Source organism: Pavona decussata, unplaced genomic scaffold, assembly GCF_977016875.1.
Source record: "Pavona decussata unplaced genomic scaffold, jaPavDecu1.1 SCAFFOLD_28, whole genome shotgun sequence".
Lineage (NCBI taxonomy): Eukaryota > Metazoa > Cnidaria > Anthozoa > Scleractinia > Agariciidae > Pavona > Pavona decussata.
In genome coordinates, this window is record NW_028145451.1 from 645,746 (window position 1) to 661,452 (window position 15,707).

Genomic DNA, 15,707 nt, shown 5'->3' on the forward strand with positions numbered 1-15,707 from the left:
TTATCCTCTGTATCCGAGAAGACTAGAAAGTCTATTTGACCGCTTGCAGATGTCATTACAAAGACAGCACTTTCGCCGCAGGTTGTTCCGGCCGGGGTGTAAACCTGCGACCTCCACGCCTTGGAAACGGTGCGTGCAAAAATGTTATCTTGGACGTTATTTTGTATCTCGGAATTTCCTAATCAGTGCTAAAGCTTTTTGACCTTGTACAATTTGTTTACTGTATTCTATTATCAGAAAATGTTGCATAACAATGATCACCAGATTTCAGAGTCACTGGAAACAGGCCAAACACGCCACTCTGGACCGACCTCCCTCAAAAGAACTGTCGTGCTAATGAAAGAAAACAGATAAACGGGATACAAATCAGTTAAATCCTTTATTTTTAACCAATACATTGAAAATATAAGCTAAAACAATCAAGAATTGCTTCATGCCTAGGCGTGCGTATATCGAGTTATGGATGCACGAGGGAAGTTTGGAGAGCACAAGAGAAGCGTTAAAATTGCTCGAGGCGTAGCCAATAGCAACTCTAACTTCTTGAGTGCTCTCCAAACTCCCAAGTGCATCCATAACTCAATATACGCACAGATAAAAGCATAAACCAATTCTCTTATAACATAGTGACAACAAAGCATCGGAAAGTGGTACGCGGAAAACAGATTTTATGTGTGATTGATTACAAAATTCTCTCAATGCGCTGTACCGAAATTCAAAGGTTCTTATCAGCTGTTTACAAACACGCCACAATGGTATGGTCGGAACGAGAAAGTTTCATCTAAAATTGTCAATGAAAATTTGCTTCTTTGAATTAGCTTGTACAACCTAAAACTAAGCGACGGAAACCCGAGTTTGTCAGCAAGTTGCACATATCATTTTATGGACGCACGGCCGTGCGTATGTTGATAAATGTACCATGTTGACGCCAATAGGAACTGTGATTAGATACGGAAGCACGCGCACTATGTTGTAGCTATCATTGTCCACGCCAGGTAGTTTCTCAATGATGTCTTTTTGTTTTACTTCCGTAATTCCGCAAGTTTGTGCTCCATTTCCAATTCTTCTGTGTAAAGCATTGACAGCAACTCCACTTCATCCAGCTGATTACGTAAGCTTTCGTTTAGATTCCACGCACATGTCATGCTCACTGAAAGAAAAAAAAGCAATAAGATAGGTTAGCCATCTAATCACAGGTTTCAAATATTTCAGTTTATCTGTTATAAAATGAAGAGTAATCATGCAAACCAAAGAACCCGACAAATAAAGGTATATGTTTCTTCTGTCGTGAGCCCCATCATGGCAGATGTTGCTTTCGTGAAGGATTTGTCTTGGAAAGAAAGAAAAGGAAAGACATTTTACCAAAATAAAGGGCAATATACAACAGCAGCAGATCCTGAGATAAACTCTGCAAGGGTTGGCGGCGGCAGAGAGGGAGAGATTAATTTTAAGAACAAAAACGTTTTGCATTGGTACTCTGTTGTTTACTCGGCGAAAACAAAACATGACCAGGTCTTTAAGTTTATAAATGAGTTTTCGTTAGAAATTGTGCCGACTTTTCAGTTTTTTCGACACTCAAATAAGGCTGTTGAATAGCACAAGAAAAGATAACACCATTTTAATATTGTGTATCAATCTATATTTTAAAATAATTGGCAATGTTCCCCGAAGGAAAGGCCACCATGGGCTAAAATCTTACTGATTCTAAAGACAACTCTTTGCTCGCACTCATCGTTTTTCTCTGATTTTTTATGCGGGTTATTTCTTGACGATTTGAGACTTTTCTCTTCTAAAACAACTATTCATTTCACGTTTGACAAGACATTAATTGGTATTTTTACGTCTTTGGCCGGTATAGGTTCCTTAAGTAAGAAACTGAAATCAACTGAAGCTAGTTATATTGAACTTTGAGTTCCCATCGGTAACCCAATCTAGCAACCAGCAAACCAGTGAAATGTCTATTATAAATATCAAAATTACCGGCAAGGGTTTTAGCCATAGTTGTAGGCTCTTTAAACCTCATTTCTAACTGAAGTTCAAGGAACATGAAAAAAAGAAAGAAACTGACATTCAAGGAAGCATGCATAGATGGAATATATATTTCAATAAACTATTTACATGCTGCATCAAATGCGTGGCCAGCATGTTGCTGCTTTAGTCTGGTAAACGGTCCTGATAAGTTGGCTTTGAAAACTCGTAAGGGACAGATTGACAAAATTCACCTTGCACTTGTGGATATAAACTTTAGCAGTTAGTATAAAGTGGTTTAAAATCCTGAAACCGCCCCTGACTTATTAAGCTGCACTCCAAACAAGATATCAACTCTACATTCTGGAAGCCTCGCAAAGAAAGCTTCATTCCCAACACATCTTTTCGCATTACCAAATAAAATAGATAAACAAATGTTCAAGGGATTTATCTCTTTTTTTTTAAAGTTACATAAAGGCGAGTGAATCTTTTGTAACGTAAACAACTTTTCATTTGTAAACACGATATTGTTCACTACGAAGCTACAGCCGTATATAAAGCGACCATTCTTCCACATTTAACCTACTGTCACCTCGCTTGTATTTCTGTAGAGCAAGTGACATGAGAAAACTAGGGTGCGTTCAAGAAAGAGGACTGAGAGCAATTTTAATAGACAAACAATCTGGTTATGAGGAACTACTAGTAAAGGCCGACTTGCCTTCCTTACACAACAGGCGAGTACAGTACAAGATATTTCAATTCTTATGTTCAAAGTTCATAAGTTATTACCAAAGAGAATCTGTGACCACTTCCTACCGAGCCTCTCCCCGTAGTTGATTTCATTCTTCCTCGCTTTTAAGCTCTGTCACCTTAGGAAAGCACAGTCATACACAGGACCGAAACTATGGAACTGAATCTCCCTTCTGAAGCCAGAAACTAAAGCAATTTAAATTGTTTATTCGTAAAGCTGATCTGACCAAACTTCTTGATACCAATCATTGTAAAAACGTACCCTTTGCTGCACATAGTCCTCACTTGGCTGCATGTCTATGGCAATGACAGCAATATAAATACGACTACTTTTAATTCTAGTAATAGGATTTTCAAATTCTTGTATCTTGTAACTTTAGGTGCATGCAGTTAAATTAATAGCTTAATTTTTAGGTTTAGGATATCTTCGGTATACGGCAATGATAGGATGTATTGGTGACATTTTAAACTTTAGTATTTTAGGTGCCCGTAGTCAACTAGTTTAATTTTATATTTAGGAAGCCTTTTAATGGTTAGGTGTCCATAAGTAGTAGAGGGGTCTCCTCTCTCCTCAGCTACACAACACGACATGTTAATAAAGTTTTTCATTCATTCATTGATTCATTCATACTTTATACTGGAATTCTCTAATTTTAGTTTCGATTTAACTGTAAATGGCGACGAATATATTTTCCACAGTCGACTCGAAGCTCGGGGAATTGCTTCAGTTGATCTTTTTATTTTAGCGGATGGTGAAACTTGCTTTTTACTCTTGAAAACATAAAGAGGTTTTGATGAGACCTTAGCTGGTCTTAGCTTTGACAAATCGATCTCAGGATTATCTACGTTCAGGTAAATTTTATCACGTATATGTGAACTACGATGTTGTGTGCTTTGTTCAATGATTAATCTCCATTTCAGTAGAAATTGGTGCCGAGCAGTGCTGAAAGAGTTCCTGGAATGTTATAGCGAGGGCTTATTGAATCAATAGGGAACTTAAGCAACGACGAAGGCAACGGTAACGAAAACGTCACTAGAAAATATAACTTCGCGTTTCTACTACTTCGCGATTATTCTAATTCGTTCAACTTGTACAATGTGGGCGAAGTATCCGAGAACTAAATTGATAGGAACGGAACTCAAGAAGTAACGAAGGAGAATGAAAAATTCACCGACGTGTGCTCACGTTCTTCACAAAACTTTGAATTTGGTCACTTCACGTTGTTGTTTTGCTGATGACGGCAGAGAAATGTTCAAAGATGTAAAACGCACGTACAGAGCGATTGTTTTTGTTAAAAAAAAAATTTTTGTTTTGTCGCCGTCGTCGCTGCTTAAGTTCTCTAATATCATACTGACCCTGAAACCACCTTTGCAAAACGCTTTAGGGCCCCTTTAGTATTATACATAATAGGTTGCGGCGAAGGAAATTGTGGGCAGACGTCGAAATATTCTTTTTTTTTTTTTTCCTACCTCATTTAACATAGATAATTCAGTTACTTTACATAAAGTCAGTCATTTCTCAAGGCAATATTAAATTCGCTAACTACATTTACTTTCCGCATACAATATTGCGACTGAAGGTGAAGGTAAATACTGTAAAAAAAATTTCATGTTTTAGGTTCTGTAGTTCTTCTCTAAAAATTCAAGTTAAAATCGAAGTTAGCTAACCGGTGGAACATAAACATTCCCATTGATGGAAATTTTTTGGCCATTTAATGTTAAATAAGTAAAATTTTTAATGCCTGGCACATGTATCCCTCTCTTTGTAATTGTTCTGTTTTTTGAATTGTAATTTCTATCCGCAAATTATTCGTGCAACGTGAAGGGAATTAATGTTTCAGTAAATTGCAAGCCTGAATTTGTATTTTTAGAGTTCCCGCTACGTATATTGTAATTTTTGTAACATTGTATACCATTTGTAATGTAGTGTTTTGTGAATTATAAGATGTTGTAATATTTTGTGTATAACAAGAATAAAAAACTAGCTAAACATGTTCTATTTGGCTTAGTTAATTAAAAATATATATTTAACTCTTAATCAGAAATCAATAACTTTTATCATCAACAATTGCTATGAAGTTGAATTCAATTTTTGATGTTCTAAACAACCAAACAAATATGACAAAGTAATCACCCGTCAAATATTTCGCCCTCAGAGTTCAACATTGCTACATTTGATGTTGTTTGCATGCGCAGCCTTGATACTTGATAATGTTTTTTAGACTTTTAGGAGTTCTTCATACGGGATTTATATCTATTCGACTTTACGGAATTGGTTAGTATTGTAACTGAAGTAGTTTCCCAATGCTCTACTTTACAGCTACAACTGTTTTGAATATGTTCGTTTCTGCTATCGCCTGTAGGTCTCGACCGCATAGCCAAAGAAAAGATCCGTTTCCGATTGCAGCAAACTATGCAGTATATCGATGATAGTTACACAGCTGCTATTGACATAAGGTTGCTGCTACGTTGTGTAGGGCGATTAAACGCCAAATAATGAAAAGGATAAAAATTGTTACACAAGTGCTAAATCGAAATCAGGGTGGTAAAACGTACAAAATTACTAATTGTCATTTACTGGTTGCTCATTTAGTTAAAATGTCCTCGATATTATTTCCAGTTTAACTTTAAATTTCATTCAAAGTTTATTGATAATATATCACACCATAACAATGTTACACTGAGAGCAACTCGGTTAAAAGTGTTGCACCGCACTGAAGCCAGAATTCAGACTTACCCCCTCGGACGTTTTTAGCTATTACGTTTGTGGATGAAATCCTCAAACACCATTCAGCTGAAAGCGACCTTAGTAGGTCCCTTAAAACTGATATGAATAAGTAGTGGCTGTTGTCTTAGTAATTTTTTACCGCGTATGTTTTTTTAACCGCGGTAAGGGTAGTCGGTTTTAACCAAATTTTATCGTGTTTATAATTTTCACCATATTTTAGTTAATCATTTATATAAATTTTCAACCTTTTAAATCTTCTCTTAAATAGGTGAATGTTATTAGTAGAGGGTTTAGAACAGAATACAGTTAGAACATTACAACTTCTTACATTAAGCTGGAAATAAAGAATTGTTGGATTGCGTTTCTGTATCAGGTCAGTCAGTCAGTTACAATTTCTGACAGAAATTGGGGAACACGGTAAAACCGTGCAGTGAACCCAGAATTCAAACTTATCCTTGAGGGATGGTTCTAACCTTCGCGTTTGTGGATGAAACCCCCAGGTATTATTCACCTGAAAGCTTTCAATAAAGAAATGTCTTTCCTTTATCTTTAAACATGTGTTCGAATGGCAATTTAGAGTAGCGAGTAGCGATTTAAAGTCGTATGTGATGTTATTTAAGGCCAAAAGAAAATCTGTTTTCGATACGCGTGTAATTTCGATCACTTGCTGTCAAGAAACCCGGCGCTGTTTCTTATCTTTGTAACCGTTAGTGCTTATAGTTACAGAGAATAATTGAGGAATACGATATAGAAAAAAGTAATGAAGCAAATCAAAAGTTCGTAAAACGAGAAATAAAAAAACAATCTAGAAATAAAATCCAGAAACAAAAATTAATAAAACGAGCGCCATACCTCAGGGCTCAGTCAACCGGCGATTGTCTATGAATACTAACCAAAAGAGTCCAACAAAGATTTTGACCGACATGATCCAGTCAAGTCAGTAAAGTTACAAGGCCTCTCTGAAATTTAAAGATTTAAACAAACAGGCGTTATTGCTGTTGTACTCAGTATGTTTGAACAAGAAATACGAGGGCAGACAAAACATCCGGGACCTCACGAGTTTTCTTTTCGCGCGTGTATCTCGCGCGAGAGGTCTCTTGGACCTAAACCATGACAATAACAATCGCTAAGATAAGGAGCGAGGTAACCTTAGTCGCAGTTTGCAGCTCATCAAAGCTCCAATTATACAATGAAATAAATCTTTCCAGAATCCTTGTATTGAATACTTCGGCTCAGTCTGATTTTATTAAACCAGGTATGGATTACATCTCGTTTACAGTCATTCGAATTCTTTTTTGTAATGTCCGGCATTTGAATGGAATCTTGAAGATTTTTTCCAGAAAATCTTCCCGAAAACACACACAGTATACCTGAAAACAAAAATTCAAACTAGTTGTCAAACAACTGTTATTTTGAAAAAAAATAATGCTGTACTAAAAATGTAAAGAAAAATTCATAGGTTAATACCGTCAATAAACTAAGGAAATTTCTACGGGAACTCTAAAATCTCGCTGGCGATCTTCAAAACTGACACGTAAATTTCAAAACTCTGGTCACACGTGATGTGGATTGACTGTAAATAATCGAGCTTGAAAAGAGCCACGTTAAGAAATTTGGAGAGCCCTCGCACCTTCAAACAAAGTGCATTACAATTTTCATACATAAGCAAAACAAATTACCTCAAAGAGAAATCGGTTTTCCCACTATTTTCCATGCTGCATCCTTTTTTTATCATCATCTGTTGAACTAGTTTTGGCACAGAGAGAGAGACAATTTAATTGGAGTCGTGTTAACATGGAAAAATAATAAAATACAACATTTAGTACATACCAAAGTCAAGAAAATAACAATGGAAACTTTCCAAAAAATGTATGTTTAATCTTGTTATCTTCAGTTACTGTGACTAATTCTTTTCTATTACTGGACCTTTTGTTAACAAAATGAAAATGATGATAAACATCCTTTTGTGTCAAAAGTCAACACTTCTATTTTTTTTTCCTTGGCGAGAGAGCCAGTTATGGCATTCCGTTGCGGTCAAAATATCCAGATATCGAAATGTTATTCCAAAAGCCAAAAAGTACTCGAGATGTGCAAATATGATGCCGAAAAAAAAAAAGCAAAATATGTAATCGAGTTCCGGTTGATTTGATGAAATCATCTATAATGAGATTTTCGATGACAAAATAAATAGTATCTATCGAGCAAGACTGCAGTTTCGATTCTGTTAGTGAATCTCATCAGTTGCTACTGTGTTAAGGTTTTGAGGATGGCCTCATTCCGTAGAAAGTGAGGCGTGCAGTCGTTTAAGTGGAATAACTGCAGAATTACTGACAAAGTTGAAAAAAAATGAAGAAGTTAAAATGGAGAAATAAACGATGACAGTTACCCTTCCAAATCATGTTGATGAAATGTTATAGTATCTGAGATTGCAATCGTGGACACTTGGAAACTCACTTGACACTGGCACTAATGAGTTTAGCTAAATCTATTGTACTGTCTAGAGCATTCTACAATAATCGGCGGGTATTGTTGGCGTCTTCACATGCAAACGTTTTCCTTTTGACCGATAAACCGTTAACCTTTCATGCAAATATAAACCGATATGCCTTTTATCAGTTGTTTTCCATCAGTTTCTAGCATGCCCCTGGTTTTTTTTTTTTTTTTTTTTTGGGGGGGGGGGGGGGCGGGGGATAACACATTGTAAACGCACACAATAATTAATTCTTCGATCTTACAAAGAATGAAAACCGACATTCATTCCCCTTTATCTGAAATCAATAATGAATTCGCGCTTAAACCTAACCGTTCCCCCATCTTTTCCATCATTAAAATGGACGGACAGGCGGTCTAATTTTTTTTGTGAGGTAAGTGATGAAGTTTTAAAACTGCTGTCATTGATCGAGGTTGATTTTCTTCCGGTATACCTGACCTAAGCGCGAAACTCAGTGAATCCCTGGTGGTCGACGATTCAACGCCGGATGCTCAGTTTAACTGTGGGGTCAATCTCAGGTTTTGTTGATTTTTGTTTATGTGAAGTCTTGAAGTCTTCGGCTGTCACCTCTTTTTCCGGCAATTATGCATGGCATGACATGGCATCTTTGTTTATTAATTACTACCAAAAATTACGACAACGTTTTGCAAAACGGAGATCAGCAAATATCAAAGTCCTTTGGAAACTGGCCAAACACACCACACTAACCCACAGGACGAAAACACAAAAACGAAATACAAATCCCAGTTGAATCCTTTATTTTTTACCAATAAATTGGAATACAAACTACAACACTGAACTAATATTGTCGGCCGTACACAGTTTCTTATCGGCCTGTTATTTTAGCTCTATATTTTATGATTTCTAGTTGTATCATTATATATTATACAATGAACTGTGTAAAACTCGCGTTTTGACTGGTCTGAGTATAGACGCACGATTGACGTCATCGAGTGGTGTGACCGGCGCACGTGATCAGAGTCTAGAGTCCAGCCAGAGTGACTGGTCAACAAAGTTTTGCAAACTGTTTTTGCGAGTTAGCGGACAAACACAGGCAAATTTTCGCAGGAAAGGAAAACTGCCCAATAAAAAATTGGACAAAGACCGTTGAGAGTGACTTCAACCAGGACAAAAAAGCTAGAACTTTGTTGTAACGTGAAAAGGAAGCAAATATTTGTCGAAATATGTCGCCGATAGAAATCCGGTAATGGCGAGTAATCGATTACAAATCGCAGTGAAGCGACTAACATGCTGTAATATTTTGGGGTCAGGATTTCCTTCTGGAATAAAGGTTAGTTTTGAAAATATTGTTAGTGAAATTCTTTCGGATTATACTCCTTAGAAGATCACAATTGCAAGTGTGTTGTAGTCTAAAACTGAGTTTGCTAGAAAGATTTTGACTCAGCTCAGGCAACGCGATGCTCGCTAACGAAATGTTTTGAAATGTCTTGGTTATTGTATAAAACAAATAGATTCCATTCTGCCGTGGGTCTGTACTCTGATAACGCACAGAGGACGTCAAAACGTGGTGAGAACATCAGTCACGCTACTCGAGCTCGCCTGGAGCTCGTAGCGTACTTCTTTGTTCTCACCACATTTTGACGGCATCTGTGCGCTATCAGAGAACAGACGCACGGCAAAATGGAATCTATTTGTTAAATATATATCTAGTTTTAGGACCTCTATGTAAACCACTCTTAGGGATGGAGCTTCTTAATAAAAGATTGTTATTATTATTATCATTATTTATCTTGTACTTCTGTAGTCTTGCCGCGGAATTTCAATCTTTTGTGTAGTACTGATTGAGATTACATTCAACCTCGAGTTCCATCTGAATTCTTCTGATTTCCGGCGTTGAGTCCCTCTACGCAAACCCCAGTAGGTTCACTGGAAGAAACAAAGAGAAAACGTTATGCCAACGACCCAATAACACTTTTGATATGCATTTATCTGCTATAACATGCCGAAGATATTTTTGCGTATAACCCGGCGACAAAAGAAAGTATATGTGGATTGTGTCGTGAACTGATCCCCTGCAGACAGATCAGTGCATCAGTGTTGCATTCATATAAAGAAACCTCTGCTTTATTTCCTTTAGAAAGACAAACAACAAGGTATAAAAAATTATTAGGAAACTTAACTGCATCGAAATACTAGGGGGCGATACATTAACAACTGATCTTGCAGCGCTCGCCGAGAGGGTAAGAGAACAGAAACGTTTTGAATGCCGGGTTCCTTCTCAATGTTCACGCGGTCAGTCCTGTTCATCAGCAGGTCGGCTCAGGCTAAGTTTCTACGCGAGAGCAATGCTAATTTTCAGCTTCTTTCAATAATTGAAACTGACTTCTCGCGAAACCACTAGTGTATACAACAAGCACTCAGTTACAATTCACCCTGTATTTTAAACACAGTGCTTTGTACACGACGCTAACGGCAGATTCCTCTGTCAGTTTTATGCATTTATTTACATGAGTAAGGATTTGCGAACTATTTACGGCGTGTCAGTGTACCCTCTCAGAGTGTCATGTCCGAAATTTCAAGTAAAGACGTGCAAAATGTGAAATCAGGGTCCGAAAGTTTAATAAAGAAGCACAGAACTTAAATATGATAGTTTTACCATCTGTATTATCATTATTAAAGCTGTAACTGTTACGGATGCACACTGAAACATTCATTTTAGGTAATGATATCAATATTATACTGGCATATGACCGTACCTTATCTAGCTAATAATAGACTAGCTGATCATGGGTTATTTGCTATAAATGCACACTTTTGATGTCTGTGCAGAAATTTCCCTTACCAACCTGTGGTTTATAATCTTAAAGCTTTTTGCAGAGGTGGTTTAAGTTTATGAAGTCAGTGATTCAATCACGCTGAGCTGTAACATCTCAGGAATTCTTTTATCACTGTTCACCAATTTTCTTTTAATAGTTCCATAAAGAAATATTTATTGCCTTCGCTTATCTTCCTAGCATGAGGTTGAAATCAATTTGATGTTCTGATCAAACACACACTGATTTATGCGGAGTTAAACTCTTTTAAATATTCCGCCTTCAGAGTACAACCTTGCTGCTGTTGTCTTACTAGCACAAATTTCAAGTCCCATTGCAGACCAATCATTTAATTGAAAGCTCCTCAGAACCCTTTTTGTTCTCATATGTCTATACTTTTTTGGACCTGTATTATAACTGCGGCACTTTATGAAGGCAGAAACTGTAAACTGATCGTTGCATAAATGACTGGGTCAAACCTGACAACAGAGACCAACAACTAATCATGATCATAATAACTGAAGCTAGTTGTGGAGTATTTGCATTGCACACCCGGCAGCCGTGCTTACATGGATCCGTATTACCCATTTCTATGTTTAATTTGCAGATGTGCATAATAATAATAATAATTTATTACTTATAGAGCGCTATTTACAAACACAGATCAATAGTGCTTTACAATCAAAAATACTAATAACAACTCTAATTCTAATTACGGATACTAAAATGTCAACCAAACGGAATACAAATATAATGATTTACAATACAATTCTAGTTGGTTATATAAAATTGAACCACTACTGAAATGATTTCTTAAAAAGAAAAGTCTTAATAGAATTCTTAAAAGTTTCACACATGAAAATACAACTATAAAAATCGTTAAATAAGTGACTGGGTCAAGCCCAACAACAGAGACCAACAGCTAATCATGAAAAAGTTGTGGAGTATATGTATTGCTCATCCGAGCTGCCGCTTACATAGTGTGATCCGCATAACTGATTCTCTAAGTATAATTTACAAATGTGTATATCTTTGATATGAAAATAGAAACTACACTTAACAACAGAAACATACATATATTGAACTGCGGATATTGAACATATATTTTGAACTGCGCCGGATGAAAAATCAAATAGAAGAAAAGAAATTTGCAGCTAATGATTTTAAAAAAAAGTTGTAGAGTGTTTGCATTGCACATCAGCCATGTTTGCATAGATCAGCATTATTATCCGTTCGTCTAATTTGCAGATGTGTATATCTTCACATATGAAACTGAGTGCAAACTATACAAATCGTCAAATCAATGACTGGATCCGGCTAGCCTAACAACAGAAACCAGCAGCTAATCATTACAAAGGTAGTTGTGGAGTACATGTATATATATGCATTGCACATCGGAGCTATGCTTACATAGATCCTTATTGTTCTCCTCGTCTAGATATATCTTCACACAATAAAATAAAAACGAGCGCAACGAATGAAAAACAAACTCAAAGAGCTACAATTGTTTTCAGTGAACGCATGTTGTTTTCAACAGAGCCAAGGAAAAGGTCTGTTTCTAACGCAATAATCCTATTGATACATTATATCAATGATACATTTGTTGCAAAACTATTATTGATACAATTCGACTGCCACGATGTGTATTAAGGACCATTTAATGTCAAATAATAGAAGTAAAATTGTTGCACAGGTACTAAATTCAAATACGTGACAAAAAGCATAACTTGAAATTGCAAAGTGTCGCTTAGCTGCTTCGTTTGTTAGCTTTTCATCAATAAAGCCTCATTGAAACTTAACTTTAATCCAATGTTATACAAAATCCAATTGCTATACAAAAACAACCATAACACCAAAACAATGTTAAAATAACTAACAACAATTAGGAACACTGCAGTGAACCCAGAATTCAGACTTTGCCCTGCAGGATATTTCTCAGCACCTTTAAGCTGGAAGAGAAAATCCTCAAGTATAAACATTCAGTTGACAGATTTCAATTTTAAAAAAAAATTTCTGAGCTGCTTTTCTTTTAACTCTTGAAACACTTGTTCGAATGGAATTTAGAAATTCATCTAATTTTCATTCGGGCCGCTGGAGTAGGGTTAAAAGAAATCGTGTTTCAGATACGCTTGTATTCGTCGCAATTCAGAAACTGCTTCTAATATTAACCAAAGGTTGGTGTGTATATCTATAGAAAATATTTTATGAATACAATATAACAGAAAGTAAGGAAGCCAGCCAAAAGCTTGCAAATCAAGAAATAAGGTAAAAAATCTGGAAGTCGAATCCAGAAACAAAATTAGCAAGCCCTACCTGTCTGCAGTAGCCAACCGGAGATTGAATGACAAGCAAAGATTGTCGAAGAAAATTTTGACCTCCACTTGTCCAATAAAGTTAATACAGATACAGGGCCCTTGTGAAATTATATTTAAAGAAACCGAAGTTATTACTTCAGTATGTTTAAAATACTGAATATGTGAGGGTAGTGTCTGAGTACAAGGAATCGCAGCCATGCGAACTAAAGAAAACATCCGGGACTCCATGAGTTTTCTTTTCGTGTATCCCGCGCGAGTGACCCCTTCCGGTGGTCTCATTCAAACCAAATCAGTAGGCAGATTCGTTATTTCTCGTTTTAGCAAGGTTAGAGGTGATATTAGTCGTAGTTTACGGCTCGTCAAGGCTCCGTTTGGACGTCATGCTGGTTTAGAGCATCTAGTACTCGACTCAACCACATGGAGTACATTTCATTTAAACAATCGACGTTCAAAAAGAGTTAAAATTGGCTATTATGAGAGCCCTCGCATTTTAGTCTCGTTTGGAAAGTCTACACTACCCACCACCAAAATTTTTCAAGATAAAAAGTGCGCTACAATTATCAAGCTTGAGCAAAACACATTACCTCAAAGAATAATTAGTTTCTCACTATTTTCCACGCTGTCTCCCTTTAATTTTTTCATGAATTGTATTACAGTGAATATCGTTGGCATAGATATAAATCATCCACCCCTTAGAAGTCGCGTTACCATGGAGAGAAGCAATAAAATACAAGAATATTTGGTTTTATTTTCGTGTTAACATACCAAGGTCAAGAAAAGAACAATGAAGATTTGGAACAAGAAGATTTGGTTTTATTTTCGTGTTAGCACACCAAGGTCAAGAAAAGAACAATGATTTGGAACAAGAAGATATGGTTTTATTTTCGTGTTAACATGCCAAGGTCAAGAAAAGAACAATGGAAAATTTCCAAAAAATCTTTTTGCTTTATCCAATTCCTTTCTATTACTGAACTTGTTGTTAAGAGAGATTAAAATGATGATAAGCATCTTTTTGTGCCAGAAATCAAGACTGGCACATTTAATTGGCCACAGAGTCACTGGAATTAAAAAAAAATGATGAAAACAAATGAAGAAGTTAAAATGGTTGAAAGGAACTGAGACAGCTTCATTACCCACTTCACCCAGTTAGAGGCCAAGACGAAAAATATTGCATTGGCAAATAAGGTTTCATAATACTTTTTCTATCAAGAAACTGGATGAAATTAAAAGAGGCACAGAAACAGTAAACCGATTATAAATATCCTGGATGAGTCCAGTGGTATGAAGGCGCGCGAGTTGATTCTGATACAGGCTGATGGGGCCAGGTTACTTGGGAGGGTCTCTTGAATCAGACCCCTGGGCATTTAACCACCGGGATTCTTTTATATCCCCTTTGTATAGACCTCCTGTACAAAAGAATAGACCAGGGCCTGGAGCACATGAAGCTATGATTATCATGTTAGTCCACTGATTCTTCCTGAAACAATTTTCTGTACAACATCCAAAATGCACTAAAAACAACAACATCAACAAGAACAAATGAAAAATATAGTTAGCCCTTAGCAAAGTCAGTCTCTTTCCCAAATTATCCAAGCATCATTTTCCTTTACTTTATTTATTATTATTAGTATTATTATTATTATGGTTTGTTCTTGATTAGAGACTGATCAGTTGATTTTTTTTCTCGCTGTTGGAAAACCATTTTCCTGTTTGAGAAAAGATACCTTGTAAGATATTTTGCGTATTTTCGACCCCAAATCCCCATGACAATGAGAGGGATTAAGAATCGCGATTACGGCAAACGGCAAACGTGAGATTCGCGTTTATGTTTTCTTGAAATAAAGAGTACAAAGATGAGAATGGTGCAAACTAATTCTGGCCTTTGATGCTAACACAAAACTACTCGATTTCACAGAGAAACTGAAAACAGCAAGCGACAAATAGAGAATTAACATGGTAACGTGGTCATATCTCACGTTTGCCGTTTGCCGTAAACGTCATTCTTAACCTCTCTAATGACTCATTCTTTCCGCCTAACAAAACGTTTGCTGTAATGAAATAAAATATTGTTGAACTTGACCTTCTTAACAACTTTATTTTTACTGGAAATTGTGCCAAGAAAACAATCGACTTTTTTCAGTTTTTATTCAAACAAATTATAAAAATTCGTTTAAGGGAGTATTAGAGTTATATTTTTATTAAACATAATGTTGACTTGGGAAAGAAAGAGGGTAAAAGTTTTGTCTACACCCGATCAGACAGTCCTATACCTTTGGCTTGTCAGCGCGCTGTTTTGATCAGTCTTATCTTTCATTAAATCAAGCCGTGAACCGTAATTCCCCCTTTTGAAAAATGCAATTGCCAACTAGAAAATACAACTCTGCCAGCTAACTCGTTGGTAATTTGGCACCGCAAAACTACAATCCTGTTTTGTCTTCATTCATTCATTCATTCATTCATTCATTCATTCATTCAATCATTCATTTATTTATTGCCTTTCCTTTTTTTCCTGCTAAGCAAATAGGGTTTTTAACTTGTTCAATCAGTTTGGAATGTTGAGGACGAAAGCATCTGCAGACGTGTTAATTTTTCTTTCTTTTTTTTTTTTTTTTTTTTTCAGTTTAATTCTTTTTCGAAACGGTTACAAATAAATCATAGTGACAAGCGTATAATTCAATTATTTA

The 15,707-nt window shown here is 36.2% G+C and overlaps 2 long non-coding RNA genes across 2 annotated transcripts; both read right to left on the reverse strand.

The window, feature by feature from the left end:
- On the reverse strand, nt 1-7,478 carry LOC146484961 (uncharacterized). The gene is made up of 3 exons (XR_014863478.1): nt 7,123-7,478; nt 6,296-6,402; nt 1-1,147 (listed from the first exon to the last, which is right to left on the reverse strand). It is a non-coding gene; the product is annotated as an uncharacterized LOC146484961 (long non-coding RNA).
- A 1,197-nt stretch (nt 7,479-8,675) lies between these two features.
- On the reverse strand, nt 8,676-13,287 carry LOC146484962 (uncharacterized). The gene is made up of 2 exons (XR_014863479.1): nt 13,022-13,287; nt 8,676-9,821 (listed from the first exon to the last, which is right to left on the reverse strand). It is a non-coding gene; the product is annotated as an uncharacterized LOC146484962 (long non-coding RNA).
- Between the last annotated feature and the right edge of the window lie 2,420 nt (nt 13,288-15,707).